Source organism: Ceratotherium simum, chromosome 30, assembly GCF_057802395.1.
Source record: "Ceratotherium simum simum isolate JZ-2026a chromosome 30, ASM5780239v1, whole genome shotgun sequence".
Taxonomy (NCBI): Eukaryota; Metazoa; Chordata; class Mammalia; order Perissodactyla; family Rhinocerotidae; genus Ceratotherium; species Ceratotherium simum.
Window position 1 is genome coordinate 24,051,977 of NC_141929.1, and position 25,372 is coordinate 24,077,348.

Consider the following 25,372-nt stretch of genomic DNA (forward strand, 5'->3'; position numbering starts at 1 on the left):
CTTTGATCCATTTTGAGTTAATTTTTGTGTATGGTGAGAGAAGATGGTCTACTTTCATTCTTTTGCAAGTGGCTGTCCAGTTTTCCCAGCACCATTTATTGAAGAGACTTTCCTTTCTCCACTGTATGTCCTTAGCTCCTTTGCCAAAGATTAGCTGCACATAGATATGAGGTTTTATTTCTGGACTTTCAATTCTGTTCCATTGATCTATGTGTCTCTTTTTGTACCAGTACCATGCTGTTTTAATTACTATCGCTTTGTAATATGTTTTGAAGTCAGGGATTGTGATGCCTCCAGGCTTGTTCTTCTTTTTCAGGATTGCTTTAGCTATATGGAGTCTTTTGTTGCCCCATATGAATGCTAGTATTCTTTGTTCTACTTCTGTGAAGAATGTCCTTGAGATTCTGATTGGGATTGCATTGAATCTGTAGATTGCTTTAGGTACTATGGACATTTTAACTATGCTTATTCTTCCAATCCAAGTGCATGGAATATATTTCCATTTCTTTATGTCATCATTGATTTCACTCAATAATGTCTTATAGTTTTCATTGTATAGGACTTTCACTTCCTTGGTTAAATTTATTTCTAGATATTTTATTCTTTTTGTTGCAATTGTAATTGGGATTGTCTTCTTGAGTTCTCTTTCTGTTAGTTTGTTGTTGGTATATAGAAATGCAACTGATTTCTGTAACTTGATTTTGTACCCTGCCACTTGATTGTAGTTGTTGATTATTTATAATAGTTTTCCAATGGATTCTTTAGGGTTTTCTATATATAAGATCATCTCATCTGCAAACAGTGAGAGTTTCACTTCTTCGTTGCCTATTTGGATTCCTTTTATTCCTTTTTCTTGCCTAATTGCTCTGGCCAGAACCTCCAGTATTGTGTTGAATAAAAGTGGTGAGAGTGGGCACCCTTGTCTTGTCCCTGTTTTCAGAGGGATAGCTTTCAGTTTTCCCCATTGGGTATGATGTTTGCTGTGGGTTTGTCATATATGGCCTTTATTATGTTAAGGTACTTTCCTTCTATACCCATTTTGTTGAGAGTTTTTATCATAAATGGATGCTGGATCTTGTCAAAAGCCTTCTCTGCATCTATTGAGATAATCATATGGTTTTTATTCCTCATTTTGTTAATGTGGTGTATCACATTGATTGATTTGCAGATGTTGAACCATCCCTGTGTCCCTGGTATAAATCCCACTTGATCATGGTGTATGATCTTTTTAATGTATTGCTGTATTCGGTTTGCCAATATTTTGTTGAGGATTATCGCATCTATGTTCATCAGGGATATTGGTCTGTAGTTTTCCTTCTTAGTATTGTCTTTGCCTGGCTTTGGTATCAGATGATGTTGGCCTCATAGAATGTGTTGGGAAGTGTTCCATCTTCCTCTATTTTTTGGAATAGTTTGGGAAGGATAGGTATTAAGTCTTCTTTGAATGTTTGGTAAAATTCTCCAGAGAAGCCATCTGGTCCTGGACTTTTATTTTTTGGGAGGTTTTTGATTCCTGTTTCAATCTCTTTACTTGTGATTGGTCTATTCAGGTTCTCTAGTTCTTCTTGATTCAGTTTTGAGAGGTTGTATGAGTCTGGGAATTTATCCATTTGTTGTCATATAGTTTTTCATAGTATTCTCTTATAATCTTCTGTATTTCTGTGGTATCTGTTGTAATTTCTCCTTTTTTATTTCTAATTTTATTTATTTGAACCTTCTCTCTTTTTTTCTTGGTGAGTCTGCCTAAGAGTCTGTCAATTTTGTTCATCTTCTCAAAGAACCAGCTCTTTGTTTTATTGATCCTTTCTACTGTTTTTTTAATTTCAATTTCATTTATTTCTGCTCTGATTTTTATTATTTCCCTCCTTCTGCTGACTTTAGGTTTTGTTTGTTCTTCTTTTTCTAATTCTGTTAGGCATAGTTTGAGGTTGCTTATTTGGGCTTTTTTTTGTTTGTTAAGTTGGGCCTGTATTGCTATGAGTTTCTCTCTCAGGATCACTTTTGCTGCATCCCATATGAGTTGGTATGGTGTATTTTCATTTTCATTTTTCTCCAGATATGCTTTGATTTCTCTTTAATTTCATCAATGATCCATTGGTGGTTTAGTAGCATGTTGTTGAGTCTCCACAGCTTTGTCACTTTTCTGGTTTTTTCCTTGTAGTTGATTTCTAACTTCATGGCATTATGATCTGAAAAGATGCTTGTTATGGTTTCAATCTTCTTAAATTTATATAAGCATGCCTTATTTCCCAACATATGGTATATTCTTGAGAATGTTCCATGCATGCTTGAGAAGAATGTGTAATCTGCTGTGTTTGGATGGAGTGCTCCGTGTATGTCTATTAAGTCCATCTCATCTAGTTTTTCATTTAGGTCCATTATTTCCTTATTTGTTTTCTGTCTGGATGATCTGTCCATTGATGAGATTGGGGTGTTAAGATCTCCTACTATTATTGTGTTGTTGTTAATATCTCCTTTTAGGTTTGTTAATAGTTGCTTTATGTACCTTGGTGCTCCTGTATTGGATGCATATATATTTAAAAGTGATATGTCTTCTTGGTGGAGTGTCTCTTTTATCATTATATATTGTCCCTCTTTGTTTCTCATTACCTGTTTTATCTTGAAGTCACCTTTGTCTGATATGAGTATGGCAACACCTGCTTCTGCTTTCTTTTGTTTGCCATTAGCTTGGAGTATTGTCTTCCACCCTTTCTCTCTGAGCCTATGTTTGTCTTTAGATCTGAGATGTGTTTCCTGGAGGCAGCATATTGTTCGGTCTTGTTTTTTAATCCATCTCACCACTATGTGTCTTTTAATTGGAGAGTTCAGTCCATTTACATTTAGGGTAATTATTGATGTATGGGGGCTTGTTGTTGTTATTTTATCACTCTTTTTCCAGTTCTTTTGCATTTCTTTTGTTTCTTGTCCCATGTGTTTTGGACTACCAATGCAGTTTGGTAGTTCTGTATGGGGGTTCTCTTAGTTTTCTCTTTCTTTATCATGTGTGATTCTGTTCTGATTATTTGGTTAGTGGTTACCATGAGATTTGTATAAAAAAATCTCGTGGATGTGATAGTGCCTTTTTTGATGGCCTCTTATTCCCTTAGACTAAGTTGATTCAATCCCTTTCCTCTTCCCATTCTAATTTATTGTTGTCACATCTTATTCCTTCTTGTGTTGTGAGTTTGTGTTTAACATGATGAGGTTATATTTATTCTTGGTGCTTACCTCCCCTTGATCTTTGGTTTTATAATTAAGTGTTTGCTAATCTATTTTGATAGAGGACTAAAATTTTGCTAGTTTTGTCGTCCTATTTTCCTCCTCATTCAAAACTTTGAATCCCCTTTCTCTTTTTTTCCTCAGGGATGAGGGCCTTCTTGAGCACTTCTTGTAGTGGGGGTCTTGTGGCAATGAACTCCCTTAGCTTTTGTTTATCTGGGATAGTTATTATTTCTCCATCATATCTGAAGGATATTTTTGCTGGATAGAGTATTCTTGGCTGAAAGTTTTTGTCCTTTAGAATTTTGAATATATTGTTCCACTCTCTCCTAGCCTGTAAATTTTCTGTCAAGAAATCAGCTGAGAGCCTGATAGGAAATCCTTTGTATGTTATTTTTTTTTTGTCTAGCTGCCCTTAATACTTTTTCTTTGTTGTTGACTTTTGCCAGCTTTACTATTATATGCCTTGAAGAGGGTCTTTTCATGTTGATATATTTGGGAGATCTATTGATTTCATTCACTGTTATTTCCAGCTCCTTTCCCATGTTTGGGAAGTTCTCAGATATTATTTCTTTGAACAAGTTTTCTGCTCCTTTTTCTCTCTCTTCTCCCTCTGGAATACCTATAATCCTCATGTTGAATTTCCTAATTGAGTCGGATATCTCTCGGAGAGTTTCTTCATTTCTTTTTAGTCTTAGTTCTCTTTCCTCCTCCATCTGGAGCACTTATGCATTGCTGTCCTCAATATTGCTTAATCTTTCCTCCATATTGTCAGCTCTGGTGCTTAAGGCTTCCAGATTTGTCTTTACCTCCTCTATTGTGTTTTTCATCTCTAAGATTTCTTATTGGGGTTTTTTTTTATAGTTTCAATCTCTTTTATGAAGAAACTACTGATTTCACTGAATTGTCTGTCTGTGTTTTCTTGTATTTCATTAAGGTTTTTTATGATGGCTATTCTGAATTCTCTGTCATTAAGGTTCTACATTTCTGTGCTTTCCAGGTTGACTTCTGGGTGCTTGTCATTTTCCTTTTAGTCTGGAGATTTAATATATTTTTGCATGGTGCCTTATCAGTGTTGGCTTACCTTTCCTCATAGTGAAAATATATGGTCGCAGTTTCCTCTTTCTGCCGCTGGGTGGGGGTCAAGGGCTGTGTGTTCTGGCCCGCCTCAATCTGTGGGCACTCTTGTTGACCCCTGGCTGATCTGCAGTGTGGCTGAGTGGAGGCTACTGGGGGAGAAACATGGAGATATCTGGAGCTGGAGCACAGCTAGGCTGAAGCAGCTGGGGCTCAGGTGTGGGTGTGTTGAAGCAGCTGCAGCTGAAGGGCCACTGGGCCAAAGAAGCTGGAACTGGAGTGCGCTGAGCCGAAGAAGGAGGAGCTGGGCAACTGCTGGGCCAAAGAAGCTGGAACTGGAGTGTGGTGGGCCAAAGTTGCTGGTGCTGAGTCAGCTGGAGCCTATGCACAGGCCAAGTGGAAGCAGCTGGAGCCGGGGGCAGGGGGGCAGTCAAGCCGAAGGAGCTGGGGGCAGGGCATGTTCCAGCTGAAAGAGCTGGGGCCGTGGCACGGTGGAGCCGGGGAAGCTGGGGCTGTGGCTTGGTCCAGCTGGAGCAGCTGGGGCTGTGGTGTGGTGGGGACTAAGCTGCCACTGCCTCTGGTGTGGGGGGGGGCAGGCTTGCCCTGCCTCTGGTGCGGGGGTGCAGGCTTGCCCCGCTGCTGGTCGGGCCAAGTGCCTGGGGGCCGCTGCCTCTGGGGATGGGGCTGAGCTGAAGCACTGCTGTGCTGAAGCACCAGTCAGGTAGGCTGGGTGAGGGAGAGGCGTTTACTTTCACCTCCCCAATCTCAGAGGCTTCTCGCCTTGCTGTTGCTCTCTGCTCTCCTAAGGGGCTAGATTGTTGAAACTACCCTTGCAACAGTTCCACACCCTCCACAGAGGGCTCCCCTTGGGCTGTGAGGGGTCTTGGAGAGCGCCGTTTTTCACGTGGCGAGCCACCCCTCCCCCTCCTCTGAGAGCCGCATGGTCTCAGTCTCTGGGTCGCAGTCCTTGGGGATGGAAGGGAGCTCCTCTTACCTCCTTCCACTTACTCTGGGGATTCCAGCATCTCAGTCCTCTGGTGTATGGCTGCCTGGGTGCCTCAGACGTCCCCTGTGTTGTGTGAATAGCTTCTGTTGGAATATGAATGTCCTTTTTGTTGTGTCTTAGAGGGGGAGAGTTCAATGGGGGAAGCTCACTCCACCATGATGCTGACATCACTCTAAAGTCATATTTATTATCTATTGTTGTGAGTTGAATTATGTCTCCTCAAAATAGGTATGTTGGAGTCCTAACACCCAGTAGGTCAAAATGTAACCTTATATGGAGGAAAGTATTTACAGAAGTAACCAAGTTAAAGTGAAGTCATTAGGATAGATTTTAATCCAATAGACTAGTGTCCTTATTAAGGGGAAATTTGGACATAGAGACAGACATGAGTAGAGGGAAGATGATTTGAAGAGACACAGAGGGAAGATAGCCATCTATAAGCCAAGGAAAGAGGCCTGGAACAGATCCTTCCCTGCCAGCCCTCCAAAGGAACCAACCCCGCTGACACCTTGATTTTGGACCTCTAGCCTCCAAAAATATTAGGCAATGAATTTCTGTTGTTTAAGCCTCCCAGTTGATGGTACTTTGTTACTTCAGTGCTCGCAAACTAATATGCCTACTGTGATGCAATCATAAACTCTCTTGTCAGTATTTTGCTGAAATAGTCACGAGTTTAAATGACATCTTTGTTTAGTTGCAATCACTCTGTTATTGTTATGAAAGCTCCTTAGAAGGACCCCAAAAGTCCCCACTAGGTCTAATACCACTGTACTAGGGAAATAGTAGACGCTCAAGACATATCTCTTAAACCCAAATGTCAACTAAGTACCATGACCTTTGAAAGTCAGGTGAATACTATGGAACACACAGTGTCCACTCCAATTTACTCTCACTAACTCTCCAGAGATTTAGGGGTCAGCTGTAACTCCCCCTTTATTCCTGAGCTCCTGCTTCTGCTAATTTCGTCGATGGCTTGCCTTGTTGTCTCTATAGTTAGATTCTATTCTGCTTGGCGTTGCCAACAACATAATCCTTTTTCCTAGAATTTTCCCTGTGATATCACTAAATGAGGCAATCATGGAGCTTAAGGTGAAATAAAAGAATTATGGCAGCCACCATAAAGAGCCTAGAACTGAATATCAGGTACCTCAACTTTTAGTAGATTTTGTTCATGTCAGCCAAGCAAATTTTCTTAATTTGCCCCTTCTGTTTTTTTAAAAATAGATTTTAGTCCCTCACCATCTCTTTGCCCCCTAATTTCTCTATGATTGTATGGCTTTTCCTTTTCCTTTGGTCTCTCTTGCTATGGACTGAATTGTTTTCCCTCCAAAATTCATACTTTTAAGCCCTAACCCCCAATGTGCTGGTATTTGGATATGGAGCTTTTGGAGGTAATTAGGTTTAGATGAAGTCATGGAGGTGGGCCCTCTGATGGAATTAGTTTCCTTATAAGAAGAGACACAAGAGAACTGACTCCCTCTCTTTCCCTCTCCTTGTGTGCACACATCTAGGAAAGGCCAAGTGAGCACACAGTCAGATGGCAGCCATCTGCAAGCCAGGAGGAGAGCTCTCACCAGAACTTGACCATTTTGGCACCCTGACAGTAGATATTCAGCCTCCAAAACTGTGAGAGAATAGCCCTGATGGCCTAGTGGTTAAAGATTGACATGCTCCACTTTGGCAGCATAGGTTTAGTTCCACCCATCTGTCAGTAGCCATGCTGTGGTGGTGGCTCACACAGAAGAACTAGAAGGACTTACAGCTAGAATATACAGCTATATACTGGGGCTTTGGGAAGAGGGGAAAAAAAGCAACTGTGAGAGAATAAATATCTATTGGTTAAGCCACCCGGTCTATGGTATTTTGTTATGGCAGCCCAAACTGACTGAGACACCTCTCTTCCAGGTTTATTGGAAATTCAGTCCCCTTTACTTCATTTTGCTAAGAAACTTGGCTCTATAACCATCATTATACTTGCCTATGCAAATCCAGAGGGTCCACAACGAGCTATACTAAGAAATGGTCATCGATTTGGGGTGTTATCTCTTAGGCACACAGCAAAAAGAAAATAACAAACGCTTCTAAATTTCTGTATTTGCCTCTAATTCTCTGCAGGGAAAGTAACTTGGAAGCAGCGTTAAATATTATGTATATTTCTTTAATGATATAAATTATGCCACCCTGCTTAGAAGTCAGGAGTGACCAGAGTTAATTTAGATTTAAAGAAAAACTCTATATGTTTGTTTAACAAAAAGACATAATACACTACTTGAATGAATGAACTAGCAAATAAATAATAATAATAATGATAAAAGAATATAGATAACTGAATCAGACAAACTTGAATTCAAATTCTAAACATATTTATCCTCTGTATGACCTTTGGTGTAACTTGCCTCAACCATTTTTCTCATTTGTGAAATTAAGTTAAAAATGTTTCTCTCGAAGTGTTGCTAGGAATTAAATAAGATATCACACCTAACGTTGTTGTCTGGCTAGTTATAGATACTCAAAAACAAACAGAAAATGATTCTTACCTTCTCATGAAAGTCTTTTGCTATCTTCATTTAGATTTACTTTTAGTGCTAATGACTTAAAATAACACACATGCACACATATATACGTGTGTGTGTGTGTATATGATTTTCTGTCTCTATTTTTATTTTTATGTGGAATAAAATTATATTAACTTAGGAGAGATGCAGAAAACTTTAAAAATAATTCAGAATCATGGGCTCATGCTCCAGACTGTGTGAAGGCATGGATGAACAGACATGTATGGAGAGGTTTGTGAAATTGTAAAAGAAAAGAAAAGAAGAAGGTATCCTTTCTCTACTGTGTTTACATCTATACTTTCAAAAACATGACGCTAAAGGTGACGGTTGAGCAAAATAACGTTATTTCAGCTACTCAGGAAGCTCGCTGACAATAAGTACAGTCCCTTGAGGCAAGATTCTTCCCAGCAGCATTGTTCACTACAATATTTGTTCGAAACTGAGAAGTGATTTGTAAGATCTGTCCCTTCAGGAAAAAATGATATTGATGCCATGTAGCTAATGTAGAACCAAAACTAAAAAACAACAACAACAACAAAAAAATCCTTCAAACCAGCAAAATGATGAACGTACCGCCACTTTCAATTTTTCCTTTGAGTGCAAGATTTGTTTTGTAGCATCGAAGTAATTCCCTGTGCAATCCAGCTAAAATATAATAGGAAAAAAAAAAAAAGAAAAAAAGCAGAGTAGGTTTTTATAGAAAGAACTCTGGAGTCTTAATGAAAATTTATTATTATTTTTCAGCATTTCGAGTTCTCATGAGTTTAATCAAAGAACTTCATTAAGCCCCTGTGCCAAGTCTCCTGGTAGACAGTAAAGGGTCTGTGCCCAACAGTGTTTTCTGGGCATCTACTGTATACCATACACCTCTGGCACCTTGTTGTTGTTGTTATTCTTATCCCTAGGTTACAGAAGAGAAACCAAGGATCAGGTAATTTAAATGCTTGTCCCATGGTAAAATCTCTCATAAGCAAGAGAACTTGGCCCAAGAGCTCATGAATGTGTTGCAAAGGCAGAGGGAAGCAGCCAACGGTTATTTAAGGATACAAGAGCAAAGGAGGAAGCACAAAAAATGTTTCTCCTCGAGGTCTTTTACAGAACATTCTCTAAGATGCCACAGCAAGTTTACATTGCCCCAGTCACTCACTTTACTTAAGAGGTAAAGCGGTGTAACCCAGAGTAGAGAAACTGCCTGTATTCAAAGATCAGCTTATTCATGTACCCTTTCTTTAAATTTGAGGAGGATGTTTCATCTGCCCATACTTCTATTTCACTGTATGTACAATTAGAATGATGAGATAGTAATGCATGCTTCTCAGGAATGTGATAAAGATTAACGAAGTTAACGTGTTCAGGACAGTGCCTGGCTATTGTAAGTTTCCCACAATTGTTAGCTGTCAGTAGTATTGTTATATGAGTCTTCCCTGTCACAACCATCTCGTGGTTTTGGCTTATTTATAGATTCTACTCTCTTCTGGCGTTTGCTTACTTCCTTCATCCCATATGTCTCTCTGATGCTGTAGACACAAAAATATCCCTCTGTGTGCCTCATGTTCAAATTCCTCAAGGAAGTAGATATGATCGGATTGGTTAGTCACTATCCAATACAGACTCTCTGTTTAGAGCAGACCACTTTACTTCTGCAAAACCCCATTGGAGGCTCATAATAATCACAGGTTAATCAGCTCCCATTAGGATCGTGTTGTCTAATGGAATAAAACATGGCAAAATATGGGTAAGTCAAACCAGCAGCAGATTTTTCTCTTTAATATGTAGCTTGATCTTTGATACTTCTCCAGTATATTCTGTCTCCCCCTATTCTTGCCCTATGAAGCACACTGCAATTAACATTCTCTCCTGATGCACATCAAAGAGGAGCCCAATAACTCTCTCATACTTCAAGCCCAAGATTAAGCAGAAAATTCACAATATAAAGAGGTAAACATGTTAAGCTAGCAAATACTACATTTTCAAAGCAAGTGGTGACATACTTACTTACAGATTAGTGATTGGATTTATCCCATATGGTATTTTTTCTGGAGCAGAGCCTGTAGTGATGGTGATTTGATGTATCAGGGTCGTTGATGCATGCAGCTTGCCAATTGCAGTGTAGATGCTCATGATGACAAAACAAAGATGTGTCTGATTTCTCTTAACAAGCTGAGAAGGCATTTCTCCAATCTCCTTGCAAACATCAGAGTTGTATAGTCTCAGTCTAATCCATAAATTAAATACAGCTCCTTGCCAAGCCTCAGTTGTCTACGTCCTCACAGATGTCATGAGATTGTGGTTCTTAGTCTCATGGTTCTTTACCTGTAGCTTCCTGAGTCGCTCTGAAGGTCTTATAGTAAATAATCTCTGCCTACCATTTATGTCTTTTTCACTCTCTAGTAGCTCTGATATTTTTTTTCGTTTTCTTTTTTTTACAATTATACTTAAAGGAATTGACTGTCCAATTGCATAAATTGGAAACAAAATTGATAACAATAACCAGGGTTAAGCCATATGATTCAATTAGGAGCATTTTCAAAGTAACAGTAAACTTTTCTTACAGTGACTTAAACAAAAAGCGATTTTTTTTTTCTGATTTAACAAGAGGTCTGTTGGTGGATGATTGCTGACAGCAGTTGAGTGGTTTATTAATGTGCAGGCTGGCAATTCTGATTCTTTTGGTCTATGTCTATGTTTGTACTTCATAATCATAATATGACTGTTGTGGTTGAATTTCAAAGCTAAAAACACTGAAAGGATGTTTTAGGGAAACAAGATGGCTTTCCAGAAACCCTAGCTGACAGCTACTTATATCTAATTGGCCAGGATTGTGTCCCATGGCCTCTCTTACATCTACAAGGGAAGCTGGGAAAGTTAAAATCTCTGCTAGGGCTTAGTATATCATTTTATTGAACCAAATAGGTTTTTGTTTTCAAGAAAGAAAATAATAGTGGTTGGTGATTAGGCAATTGACAATGTCTGTTATATTATGATGGTAGAATTTTGTGTAAGGAGAACTCAGATTTGACAAAAGTTTACTGCTTCTTTTCCTGATTGTGGATCTGATAGAGAAGGAGGTAGAAACTTCAGCAGATAAAATTTGCAATGTGTAGCACTGTAAATGGTTTAGGAGAACACAGGCTGGCACTCTAAGGGGAGGAGAGAAAGAAGAAATTTGTGTAATAACTCGAGTAATTGCAACTTTCAAATGCTTCTGCTCACAATTCCACCTTAAAATTTGGAAAGATGCCAACCCAATGCTTCTATCTGTTCTGCTGATATTGCATCTCCAAAGCTCTACTCTCTGGTGTTGTTTACACTGGATCTGTTCACTCAGGTTGTCACTGGGTCTGTCAATATTGCTGCAACAAGTGCTTCCTCCAAGAAAGGGACACTGTAAAAATAGCCACAAAGCCCGGATCTTTATGCTGCTGCTATTTTCATCAATTTGAGGAAATTAACATTTATTTAGCACCCAAGGGGTCTTAGTAGGGGCTGCTATAACAGAATACCACAGACCAGGTGTCTTATAAACAACAGAAATTTATTTCTTACAGTTCTGGAGTCTGGGCGCCAACAGAGTCGATGTCTGGAGATACCTGCTTCCTGGTTCATAGACAGCCATCTTCTCGTGTGTCCTCATGTAGCAGAAAGGGAGAGGGAGCTCTCTGGGTTCTCTTTGATATGGGCACTAATCTCATTCATGAAGGTTCCACCCTCATGACCTAAGAACCTTCTGAAGTCCCCACCTCCTAATGCCATCACATTGGGGATTAGGTTTCAACTTCAACATGTGAATTTTAGGGGGATACAAACATGCAGTCCATTGCACGAGGTATACCAGGCTCTGTGGTACACACTTTATAAAGTCTTACGGGTATTTATCCTCAGGCAGGGATTTTAATCCTGAACTCTCTGAATCCAAAGCGTGTTCTCTTTCTATTTGATGTTGAGATTTCAAAACTGTACTCTACACACATATACAAATACACATGAATTTAACTATATCCAGGTGTTATCCTCATCTTAATTTTAAACTCTTTGATGACAGAGAAGAGCTCTGTTTATGTTCTTATGTCTCAAAATGCCTAACAACATGCGCAATGAATGAACAGTCTCAATAAATAATTCAGTTCTAATGTGTTCCAATGTGTAATGTAAAGAATACATACTCCCTCTGGTTACATGAGTATTTTAGTTTCAAACTTCATGATACTATGTACCTATGGGCTGTGTACATAAAATATGTTTACTAAACGTCAATAAATAATTTTAAAGGAATTCACTTTCTGAAGTCATTTGCACATTAACAATAAGAATGTAACACACCACACAAAAAGACCAATTTCAGGTTAAGAAACAAACTTCATATCAGCAATGACATGTGTAGAGAAAATGACATTAACTGTGGAGTTCTTAAAATAAAGGGCTATGAAGCATAACCAAATCTGTGAAGTTGGGGGAACTTTACACTCTATAAAAATCATTGAAGTTGTTTTTATCATAAATATCTATGAATATCTTCTGTAAGACTGATATAAATGTGTCAATTTACCTATTTTGGATTTATATGCCACATATCATCTTGGAGAAGTTAAAACAGTTTAAACAATCTTAGCAATGTGTCTCTGAGAATCCTAATTGTATTTAGCTTGTCCATTAAATCAGCAGATTTCAAATTTTTTGACCATGACCCACAGTAAGAAAATCCTTTACATCCAAACCCAACACATACACACACACACACACACACACACACACAATGGAAACAAATGTTTCACAAAAATAGTAATTATTAGTGTGGTACATACTTTTTGTCTTATTGCTTCTATCTGTTTCACTTCTGTTCTCTGTTCTCTTTAATTATTTTCTTTATTTTATAAGAATGCTTGTCCAAAACCACAAAATTAATTTCCTGGCTCACAGACTCCAAAGTTGGTAAATATCATTCTCTAAACGGCCAGAGAGTAAATATTATAGGCTTTACGAGCCATATGAGTCTTTGTCATAATTACTGAATTTTGCTGCAGTGATTCAATTCTACCATTGCATTGTGAAAGCAGCCATAAGTAATATGGGAACAGTTGGGCATATTTGTGTTCCAATAAAACTTTATTTACAAAAGCAGACAGTTGTTCAGATTTGGCCCACAATCAGTAGTTTTCCTACTATGGGATCATAGCAACTAAGCGATCATAAGGCTCAGTTTGAAAAATATTCCTCGAAAAGTAGCTATTCTCAAACATTTGGTCTCAGGAACTATTTCTACTCTTAAAATTATTGAAGCAAGCAAATAGATTTTTTATGTGAGTTGTATCCCTCAGTATTTATCATATTAGAAGTAAAAACTGAGAAATTTTGAAATATATTTATTATTAATTTTAAAATAATTAAATTTCATGTTAATGTAAATGACATTCATTTATGAAAAAATAATTGTTTCACAAAACAAAAAAATAATTATTGATGATAGCAGTGTGCTTTTAGATTTTAACAAATCTCTTTAATATCTGGATTAAAAGAATAGAGCTGAATTCTCATTTCCATTTTTGCATTTAATCTGTGAAACACAGCACATTATTTTGATAAAATTATATGAAGAGAATCCAGCCTTACACTGATATGTGTTGAAAAAAGGAGGAGTATTTTAATAGCCTTATCAGATAATTATGGATATTCTTTTATGATACTACACCAAAACTTGATAAGTGGTAGTTTCTTAAATGGTAGTTGTTAAGTTAGATTATGAAAAATCATATCAATGAACATTTGTTAATATCATCACTGATCTCTCCAGAAAAGTCTCTAAATATTTTGAAGCTGTCAAACTCGTGATTGTGGATACACATTTTCCAAAGTCTAATGTTTGCTTAAAACTTTAATTTGGGCAGTGAAGAATTTAACCTTGCCCCAAGAGAGGTCTGGTCTATGTTCTGAGCTTCTTGGAGGTAATCTCCAAGACCTTGGAATATCATGCCTACATGATTGTCTTTGTTTATCTGAGGCCTTGGGACCTTGCCAAATAATAAGAGTGTGATTTAGGGTTGGGGCTTTGGGCCACACCAACAATGTGATTTAGGGGGCTTTGGTCAGGCTGTATCAGCTTGACTTTCAGAGGGCTGGAGATTGAGTTTATCCATGTGGGCAGCCAATCAGGTTTGCATGACCAAGCCTCAGTAAAGACTGGACACTAAGGCTAGGGTGAGTTCCCCCGGTTGGAAATATTCCATGCATATGTCACACATTGATGCCAGAAAGTAATACTGTCCACCACTCCATGGGGAGAAGACATTGGAAGCTTTGTGTATGGAATTTTCCTGGACTTTGCTGTATGTGCCTCTTGGCTGATTTTAATCTATATCCTTAAGTTTTAATAAACTATAACCATAGCAACTTTCTTTGAGTTATTGAGTCCTTCTAGCAAATTATTGATCCTAAGGGTAGTCTTGGGAACCTCTGAATTTGAAATTTGTCTCAGAAGCTGGGTGGTCTTGTGAACACTGTTCTTTCTAATTTCACAATTTGTTAGTCATTCTTTCAAGCAAAAACAGTCAGTGTTCCATGACAAATACAGCTAGCTCAGCTCACAGACAATTGCATAAGAGTTTTTCCCTGGGGCAATCATCATACTTCAGGATGCAGCAGAAGGGCCGTATATTTTGCACAATATACTGAAAATGACCTACGTCAAGTGCTATTCTTAAGTGAAACTGGCTTTTTAAACTGTAGGTGCGTGATCATGAAGAATACTTTGACAACTAGTATAGTTTAATGTTACCGCCTTTGTTGGTGCTAAGGCCCCAGTAGTGTTATCAACCATTGCTTTAGCACCATCAGTGTAAGTGTCAATACGGGAAAAAGAGAGAATAACATCTTAATTTCATTATAAATATAATTATTTATATTTAATTATTCATTATATATTAATTATATATAATTATATAAAACAGACCCCCTAAAGTGATGTCAGAGAATCCCAGGCATCTGTGTACATTATTTTGAAAACTATTTCTATAAAAACAATGCTACATATATCATATCTTACATGTATCTCAAGAATTCTCTACTTAAGAGCCAGGATTCCACTTTGTTACAAGAGAGAAACTTAATTGTAAACTTAACTGGAAATATATCCAATAATTTTATGTTTTTTAATTTCTTCATGGTTGGCCATTGATTTTCATTTTAATGTCTTTCATTTCCTGAAATTTTCTCACCTGCCTCAAGACTTTGCCCCTCTGCTTGCAATGTTCTTCTACTTTCCACAACACCGTGTGTTCATTCATCCATATATGACCTCATGTTTACACACACTCATTCATACTCTAACACACTTCACATGCCATATTTCCCTCCTTCTTCATGTCTCCTCTTCATCATTTAAGTCACTTCTTTAAATATCTCCTCCTCAAAGAGGCCTTCTGTGATGATTCTATTCTCTTTACTTTTTATTTATTGCTGTATTTTCCACGGCCTAGCCTAATGCCTGGTAGGTAGGGTGCATAAAATCCAATGAGCTGAAAAAAACTAATGATTGAATATAAAGAAACTGATAAATTCAGTTGTCAGCTATCATTTTGCAGCCAAGTGAAGTGTTCTAAGATCTAGCATACCACCTCTGATTGAAGCTGCATGTCTTCACTTATTTCTGATAGATGTATAGATGCATAGATAGATAGGTAGGTAGGTAGGTAGGTAGATAGATAGATAGATAGATAGATAGATAGATAGATAGATAGATAGCTGAAACGTAGATACACTCACTGACTGGTGCAAAGTAAGCATTCATTACAACTTACTAGATGCATACATAAAGAATTCAGCCATACATTAAAGGATATTCAGCTTTCTGCTTCAGTAGAGTCATCAAACATGCTTCCAAAACATGCTCAGGTGTTTCTTCATCTTCTAGAATTATATTATTTTTAACACATTTTTCCCTTTAAAATAATTAAGTAATTAGGGTTTTACCTTCTTTTGTAGACTATAGACTTCCTTGACCTAGAGAATTAACTCCTAGTCAGTTAGCAAGGTTCTTGCCTTCAATCTCTCTTTCTTGGAATGGGTGTTAAGGGGAGGAGGTATGGGGGAGTGTGGGTTATTGGAGTTAAGGAACAAATGAATACAGTGGTAAAACACAAGACATCATCCGATCTATGAAAACAAAAGGCAAAATCAACAGGGAGAATAACAGGTATACAAAGGTGGAGATATCTGTGCAGATGATCTAATCTAAGTCCCTAATTTTATAGCTGGGGACACTGAAAGAGCCCAAGAGAAAGTAAGTCCACTCAGAAAGAGCTAGAACCAATTTTCTTGATGCCTAGTTGGAGCTAGTGTTTAGTGTTAATGGTCCGTGCTGCATTTGTTATGCCAATTGCATTTCTACCTTTGTTTTTATACCTTTGTTTCAATTGTTTTTATACCTTTGTGTAATAGTTTTTTCCTGAGGCCCTGAGTCCCAGCCACCTTAGAAGAAAGCTGCAAAGTAGCAGGTGAAGACATCTGCTATCCATCCTCTAAACTTCCCCCTAAGCTGACTCCAGTGGAGAGATCCATCCTCGCACATGTCTGGGATGAAACATAAGGCTGCCTTGGGCCCTCTGTTTTTCCAGGTGAGGAAGAAGCTAGAGAATCACGTTCTGATGAGACACAGGATACAAGGTGATTAATACTTGAAGTCTGGGTTCCTCTGACAGCTCTCCATTTGGTCTTGGGCACGTCTTGCCATGAAAATAAAATAGAGATCTCCTGTTACAAAGCAGTGGGAGAGACAGAAAGGGAAGAGGGATTTACAAGAATCTTAGATAAAGCTAGAAAACTTTTTCTTCACTCCAGTTTTTATTTGCAGACAAGTAACCTAAAGCCTCAACATTATACAGCCAAGCTAGCACCCAGATTTTTTCATTCCCAGAAGAGTACTCTTCTCACATCCCCCAAGACTCCATGATTTCTCAATGTATGATCAAAGACTGACTTTCTTCTGCTGAAGAAGAGTATTCCTCAAGTTCTTTTCTACTTCGTATGTCTCTGAATGCTTCTGTTAGCCAGAAAAAGCAGAGCCCTATATTTTGGATAAGAATATTTTAAGTTTAAAATTTTTTTATTCCTATCTCAGTTTAAAAATTAAAAAAAAATACATAAAAATATTTGAATTGTAATCTATAGCCTCTTACTTGGACATTCTTATCCTGATTATATATGTTATGGGACTTAGTTATGAACAAATAAGGAAAATACTCCTGCATGTTTGCAACATTTTATTTCTCTTTCTCACACTGTTTCTTCTCTTGTTCTCTCTCTCTCTCAGTTCAATTTTGTGTCTCTATTTTCTATTGGTTTTATCCACTTGTGACACTTCTCACCTTCAGCACACTTTCTCAGTAATATCTGGATACCCTGAGTTTCACCTCCTTGAAAACAAACAGAATCCTAACACAGCTTTCAAATCCTGCTTTTTGACTGCACTGTAAACTCCAGAGGACTCTCAAAGTTCATTTATCTCCTCTAAGAAGGAATAATGCAAACAATCCTCAGGTCTAAGAAAACCAGTGCTAGAAGTAAGTGCTCCAATTTGACGTGGGAAGTCCCCTTCTTTTTCTTAGTTAGTTCTCTCTTTGTAAAATTACTTCTCACTCTGCAATTTCTCTTTGGGTGGTAAATACTGTTTCTATGAATTGTGAGAATTGGGGATTGTCAGCATAAGTATCTACAAATAACCTTATAAGACTAATGTGTAGAAAGATATTTGTTTTTTTATGCTCTCTTTGTGACTATTGCATAGTTCATCCCAGTTATCAGTTGAGAGGAATCATAATAGATCAAAGGGTTTTGCTAATAGTTAACAGTATTTTATTTTTCCCCCTGTTGGCAATGTGAATTATTCTTGTAAATTTGCTATTACAATACATAATTTATTAAGAATTTGAAGAGGGTTAATATTCCAGCCAAATATATCTATTACTCATTACTATATATCTTAAGTTTTTGTTACATGAACGTTCATGTCCGTTGTTATTGCCAGAAACTGTGCATGGCCTATGGGGGTGCTGTCCATGGTGCTGCTGTTGAGATTCAGAGGTCCCAATACTGAAGAGAATAGGGTAGTGCGTGTGTGTGTATATGTGTGTGTGTGTGTGTTTAATATATATATTCCCCCACACCCTCAAAAAAGCCTGATTCAGCAAAAGGAGAGATTAGGCTATCTGTAAGAAGTGTAAAGAACATTGAAAGAAAGACATTCTGAACACCATACTTGAAAGATGGGGTGATATCTTCTTCCCCATCCAGCTGCAGGATTTGCTGAGAAGCAGGAGAGGGTGAAGTGGAAGAAATCATACAGAGACAGTCACTCATAAGTAAATCTGGGAACCAGAGGGCTGGTATTTTCCCTTTTTATGTATGGCCTGAAAAGAGGCCCAGAGTGTTATGTAGGACAATGAAAGCCACCCAATCTGTCTGGACAAATATATCTGTGAAGGGGTGTCTGTGAGAAATTGACCAGAAAATGTTAAAAGGACCTCTGGTTTCTAAGAACTTGTAGTTATCAAAACAGAAAGGAATAATATTATATGGCTTTGCCATCTCTGTTCTTTGCTGAGTGGATTCTGCTTATTTTTTTTCTCAATATTGAGTGGCTATTTCATGGGGGATCCATTTGGCTTAAGATCATTTCCTTCACTCTTGGCCCCTGGATGGACTATGTCAACGAACAGCTTCTAAAACTAGTCATCTCTAAATATTGTTCCACTCTGGTGGGATAAGATTTTTATCATTCCTGTTAAGGTACTTTGGGGCCTCCCCAAATCTGTCTACCAATCTGAGCCCTGTGTATGATGTTTTTGGGTTGCTAGAAAAGGAGATAGCTCCTTCAGCAGGCAGGCAATTATGTAATATACTGAAATGGAGCTTTGGGGTGGAGAAATTTCCATAACCGTTGAAGTGATCAGAGAGGGAACAATAAAGTGAGCTGTTTAGGCTGGATGGTGTGCTGTATTGGATGATCTATTCCCTGGTCTCCCACCATGCCTGCCCCATTAGCTGTGGCCATGAAAGCATAGGGAGCCCTCAGGAGTTCTAAGCATTGCATTTATTGCAGCTTGTCCTTATGAATTGTACTTTGTTTGTTACAAACAAAAAGAAACAAATACATTCTAAATGTAGACAAGGTTTACAGTGATTGACTCTGAATGGTAGTATTATAAATATTTTTTAATTTACTTATTATCTAGTTTCCAGAATTTCTAAAATGAAAATGCATTACTCTAATAATCACGAGTAAAATGAATAAAATTAAGAATAAAATTACACAAGACAAAACTTCGTAAAAAATCTTGGTTGGTGTTTGAGTAAAGCTGTCATTGTCACCTCATTCCCCACTCCCAAAATTAATATACCCACAGAGAGCGCTGATGTGTTCAACTGATTTTCAGTCTTTAACCAAGGCAGTATCTCAAACTATTGTGGGGATTTTAAGTTATTTAGCATCTTTGTACGTGTCTCTTAGTTAAATGCCTATTTATTTATTTATTTATTTATTTTTGAGAGGTGTGACTCACCTTCCTGATGATGTTTGAAATAATAATATATAGAGGCATAGGGTGCATTGATATCAGGTTGGCCAGTGGCTGCCAAGGGGCCTCACAAGGGCTGTGTGTCTGAACTTTGTTTTGTCTTGAACTTCCCTGTGCAGAACCATCACTCCACCTTACTTATAAACCTCCTGACTTTTAGAAAGCTTCTTAATCTCCTCCCACTTCAAATTTATCACGTAGAATGGGAAAAGGTATTTGCAACACATATAGCAAATAATTAACACATTATCATAGATAGACAGAGAGAGAGAGAGAGAGAGAGAGATAGATAGATAGATAGGTAGATAGATAGATAGATAGATAATAGATAGATAGATAGATAGATAGATAGATAGATAGATAGATGGGTACAGACACACACATACATATACGTGTGTGTGTGTACATATCTATGAAATAGTTTTAAAAGACATACCACTCACTACCAGAAAGAAATGCAAAAAAATTATGAATTAGCAATTTATAGAAAAGGAAAGGTAAAGGTCAGTAAAGTGAAAGGATGGTAACTTCCCTGGTGTCATAGATTTGCATGCCAGAAGAGTGTCTTTTGTTGTGCCCAAATGTTGGGTAGATCACAAATTTGCTGTAAGAATTAGATGATTCATTTCTATGATAGGCCTAAAATAATACCTAACATAAGAAAGTGGTTTGATAAAAGATTTATGCCTTTAAGCCTTTGGGAAGAGGATATATATGTCCAACTAGTATTTATGGGCCCAGAATCTGGGGTCTGACTCCTGAGAAGAAGAGAACAAGTTGTTGGCAGTGGACAGAAGGCAGGGGGATGTACCATATTCTGCTTTTCAGGGCAAGATGCCTGGAGGCTAGTAATACTCTGAAACCAAAGCAGCAGTCCAATTTATACAGTGATTTATCAAAGTATAAGTACATCTCCTATTACTACATTAGTAAATACTCATCTTTTCTTCCACCTCCTTTCTCTTCTTCCTTCATCTTTCCTCCCTCCTCCCTCCCTCTCATTATCATCAATATATTCTCATCGTAATTACCTTTAATTGAGAACTTTATTCTTTGATTTGCATTGCATTAGACACTATATAGAGAGACAGACTATATCTGTACATCATATATAGACACGCTATATCTATAGATATAGATGTATCAGCTAGTATTCAGAGCAATCTTGCAAGAGGTATACTAATATCCTAATTTGGGGTAGACAATGAAACAACAATCCAGAGTGGCTAATCATGCTTCTTGCAGTCACCTAGTGAAAAACGTGGTAAAGACATGATTGAAAGCTTAATATTTCTGATACCAAAGCAAATTATTTTAGGTTGGAGACAAAAGTGTGGCTAACCCCAGGGACCCCACATAGCTATAGTATGGCGGTGAGACTCATTGCAGAAGCCACCCATAGGTGAGGATGGATGTTTGATTACACAGGAATCAGGAATGGTATGAGCCATGAGAGCCAAGGACCATCCCTGGGACAGGGGTACAGAGGGAGGTGGCCTCTTCTGGCACAGTGGAGATCTCAGCCCTCCACCAGCTGCCGAGTTTCTCAACTTCTACAGGAAGGTGGGATTTTATTATGCTCTCTTTCAGGAACTTCCCAAATCTTTGCATTCTTCCTTGGGCATATGTAAAGTGATTCTTCGAGCCTGTAAGCGAGCTGGGTAAATACTGACAGAGTAGCAAGCAGAAAGCAAAGGAAATGGGAAAATGTCAATCCCTTACATATGAAAAATAAATTTTAAAAAATCTTTTAAGACGTTCTAAAATGTTGTCGTATTAGCAGCGCTCAAAACTGTTAACCTATATGCATGTAGAACTGAAAACATATTTCCTGTGGTGCCTTCCTGCTGTTCAACAGCGGGAGAAAAGGGGAGAAAGCATCTCACTCACAAGTTTGCAGTGGGGATTATTTTTAACCTAAAAAAAGTATGTTATTGATAAAATTCTAAGTTTTCTTTCATTTTTATGCACACCCCCCCCCCACATACCCTCTGCTCAAGCCACAGACTATTTCTTAGCATTCCTCAAACATGCCAGACTCTTTCATATTCCATGAATTTGCACATGTTGTTTTTTCTAAGGGAGATACACTTAAAAGGAGTTCTGCCTACTCCCAATTTGAAAGGCAGATAAAATGACACTTCCTCAGTCAGACCTTCCCAAATGGCTTCAGGGCATTGGACATCCCCACTTCTCTCTGTTTCTACCTCTCCTACAGTACATATCTTTTCATCTTTACAATGGATATATTTCGATTAAGTTGCCCTCATTAATCTGAGTTTTCTAAACCAAAGGATTGTATCTCCTACATTATCTGTCTTCTGGGGTTGACAATTAGTGTGAACTCAATATATGTACACACACCCACACACAAATATATACTGATAAATGAATTTCAACTCCTCTCCTTGACTCTCCTTTCTTTCTGTTTAGGAGACAATCAGACTTTGTAAGGTTTCTCTTATGTGGTAAGCTCCTGTGTAGAAAGTGGGATGACCCCAAAGTAAAGAGAGGAAAAACAAGTGATTCCAGTATGCTTGCCTTCTCAGAAAGAGTGGACCATTTACCATCCATGAAGTGTAATAATTCCACCCTGATTCCATCCTTTATTTTTATTAGTCGTAGCTGTGAGTTCCAATCCTACTTCTGGACTTGTAAGCCTGGCTGATTTACCTCACTGCTCTGACAGCTAATATCTGCATCTATAAGTTGGGAATGGTTGTACTGATATCATAGAAGTTTAGTGGGGATTAGTGGGTTCTTGATACATGGCAGGAGTTGAATACGTTGTAGTGAACAGTGTTGCTGGCACATTCGACCCTTGGTTTCACCAGTAAATCCTGGAACTGCATGCCTGATGATGAATCCACTGATTGGTGTATCTGGCAAAGAGCTGCATCTTGTGCTGCCAATCCAGTGGCACAATGGCGTAGTCCAAAGAGCACTGGAGTAGGACTCAAAGGTAGTTGCCTCAACCGATGTGTGGCTACAACCAGCAACATGTGGGTGTAGGGGAGGAAGACTATCCTCTACCCACTCTGGGTCCTTTCTGGCTGGGCTACAAATTAAATTGACATGAGACAGAATAACAGGAGAAAATGAAACAAAGTTTTATAACATGTATACATGGGAGAGACCTGGAAAAACCGGGCTTCTCGACAAAATGGTAGAGGTTGTTTTCGTAAATAGATTCAAGTAAAGACAAAGGAGGATGTTGGGGGTGGGGGGAGTCAGTTATGGGAGATTACCAGAAAAGCACAGAAAACAAGAATAAGGTTATCATGCAGATTTAAGTCCTTGCCTTCCACATTGACAAGTTTCTAGGGATGAGGTCATCCCGCTCTCTTCCCAGTACAGAGAGGGACATACCTTTACAAATGGAGGTTGCCTTTACAAATGTAAATATTTGGTAAACAGAACTTTGATAAGAATGGGTTTAGCAAGGACCCTCCCAGTTTATCGATACCTAGAGTTATCTATAGTGATGGCCTGTCCTGGGGACAGGCCTCTTATCTTAAATTCTTTTAGGCTGTTTGGGGGAAGGTCAAATGTCCTTCACAATTCTTCTGAGCCTTTATTGTCTTCAGCTAGAAATAATCCGCATACCAGGGTGGCACATCTTGGGGCGGCCTGCCCCGAACCCCATCATGGGGAAGGGTCTTGCACAAAGCTTTGCACATATAAGCATTTAGATTCTGGTCCAGCCTTCCCAAAAATTATATTTGCAATCTTGGGCAAATGATCTCTTTTTAATGGGTCTATTTCCCACTTGTTAAATGAGAATCACACTATCTAACTCTCAGCAGTTTTGTGGTCATTAAATGATACTATAATAGTGCTGTTTCCTGAATGTTTTTTGTATGGCAGGCACTGTGTTAAGCAGTGGGCATGAATCATCTCATTTAATATTATAGAAATACTGTGAAGAAGATGCTACTATCTATTTACACATGAGGAAATCAAGGCTTTGTGGGATGTCAGTACCGTGTGCAAGGAAACAAAGCCAGTCTACCTGGATTCAAAGCTCACACTTGCAGCTGCTAAAATGTATTGTTTCCCTTTAAATTTAGTTTATTTAACAAACATTTACTTTAGGCTTACTTTTTTTTTTTTTTTTGTGAGGAAGGTCAGCCCTGAGCTAACATCCGTGCTAATCCTCCTCTTTTTGCTGAGGAAGACCCGCTCTGAGCTAACATTTATTGCCAATCCTCCTCCTTTTTTTTTCCTTCCCCAAAGCCCCAGTGGATAGTTGTGTGTCATAGTTGTACATCCTTCTAGTTGCTGTATGTGGGACGCAGCCTCAGCATGATCAGAGAAGCGGTGCGTCGGTGCGCGCCCGGATCCGAACCCAGGCCGCCAGTAGCAGAGCACGCCCACTTAACCGCTAAGCCACGGGGCCGGCCCTAGGCTTACTTAAGGGTGAGATACAGAGGTTAAGCGGAGAAGCAAAGTCTGTGCTTTCATGAAAGTTGCATTCTAATAGGAAAGAAACAAACAAAACAATATAGTTTCAGTTAGTGATAATAATTTAAGAAAATGAATAAAACAAAATGATATGATGGCCTGATAAGACAGGAGCAGCTCTTTAGATATCATGGTCAAGGAAGGCCATTCTGAGTTGATGACATTTGCTGTGTGACCTAAATAATGAGAGGACTGTGTCTGTTAAAGGGACTCCATAGCATCTGGGGCACAGCTCAACAAATGTGTGCTGAGTGTAAGCAGGAATCAATCACTGAGTCAATCAATTGGTCCCTCAATCTGCCAGCCTACCACTAGACTCAGCCCTTCCACTAATTGGCTATATGAGCTAAGCAGTGATCCTTGACTCGCACTGCGTAGGAGAACTTGGAAAAGCACTGATGTCCCCAGGGTTTCTGATTTAATTGGTCTGGGGTGGGGCCTACATATCTTAAGGTTTAAAAACTCCTCAGGTGATTTTAGTAATCAGCCTTGGTTAAGAATTACTGTCTAAGGAAAGTTATTCCTATCTTTGAGCCTCATTTTCTTCCTCTGAAAAATGAGGGAAAAAATAAGCAGTCTCTAGTACAGAGCAGACCCTTTCTATTCCAACTGTGAATCTCAAACCAGCAACATCAGCATCATTTATTAGAAATTCAGACTCATGGGTCCCAACCCAGACCTAGTGAACTAGAATCTGGATTTTGACAAGCTCCCCAAGTGATTTCTAAGCACGTTGAAGTTTCAATGCTAGACTAAATTATGCCAAGAATTAAGCTGCCAGATAACAAATGAGAGGGGAAAAGTCATAAACAATCATCCTTAAACCGAGTATAAGCAGGGAACAGCTCCTTATGGTCAACAAGGAATTCTCCCCTGTTAAACCCAGAATAGTTTCCACGAGTTGCTCTGAGAATCAGATACATCCTTTTTGGATTTCAGAGTTCATTGTAAAATGTCTCCAAGAAAAGCTTGGCATAGATTTTATTTTCATGCTTAGAGATACTGCTTTGAACTTTAACCAAAACTTTCCCAACTTAAAGAATAGATTATGAATAAGGTCATAAATCTCATTAAAATCTAATATTCAGCAAAGCTGCCTGGTGTGTATACTATGGAAAATTGGATTTTACTGTAAATGGAGCCTTATGTGTAATATTGCAAGTTAATTACAGAAGTTAGTTCTCAACATGTAATGATAGCTTATACAGCTCAGTCTCTGCGCTACCATCAGAATTTAACTGCTCTTAAGAGACCAAATTTAATAACTATGCACCTATTCAGGTTCACAAGACGAAACACTTCCTGGGTAAATAGTCATTTACGCCTTTTTGGTGCAGAAAAAATTAACAAATTAATAAAGCCTTCAGATCCACACACACACAAAATACATACTTCTTCTTACAATACTATATGTTAAGTTGGTCTCAGTTTTAAAATTCTCTCATATCGTGCTTAGCTGTTGATTTAAAGGGTCAGAAAAATTGCTG

At 38.4% G+C, this 25,372-nt stretch overlaps 1 pseudogene; it reads right to left on the minus strand.

The window, feature by feature from the left end:
• LOC101400086 (PSME3-interacting protein-like) overlaps positions 1-25,372 on the minus strand; it is a 41,453-nt pseudogene that overhangs the window by 12,397 nt on the left and 3,684 nt on the right.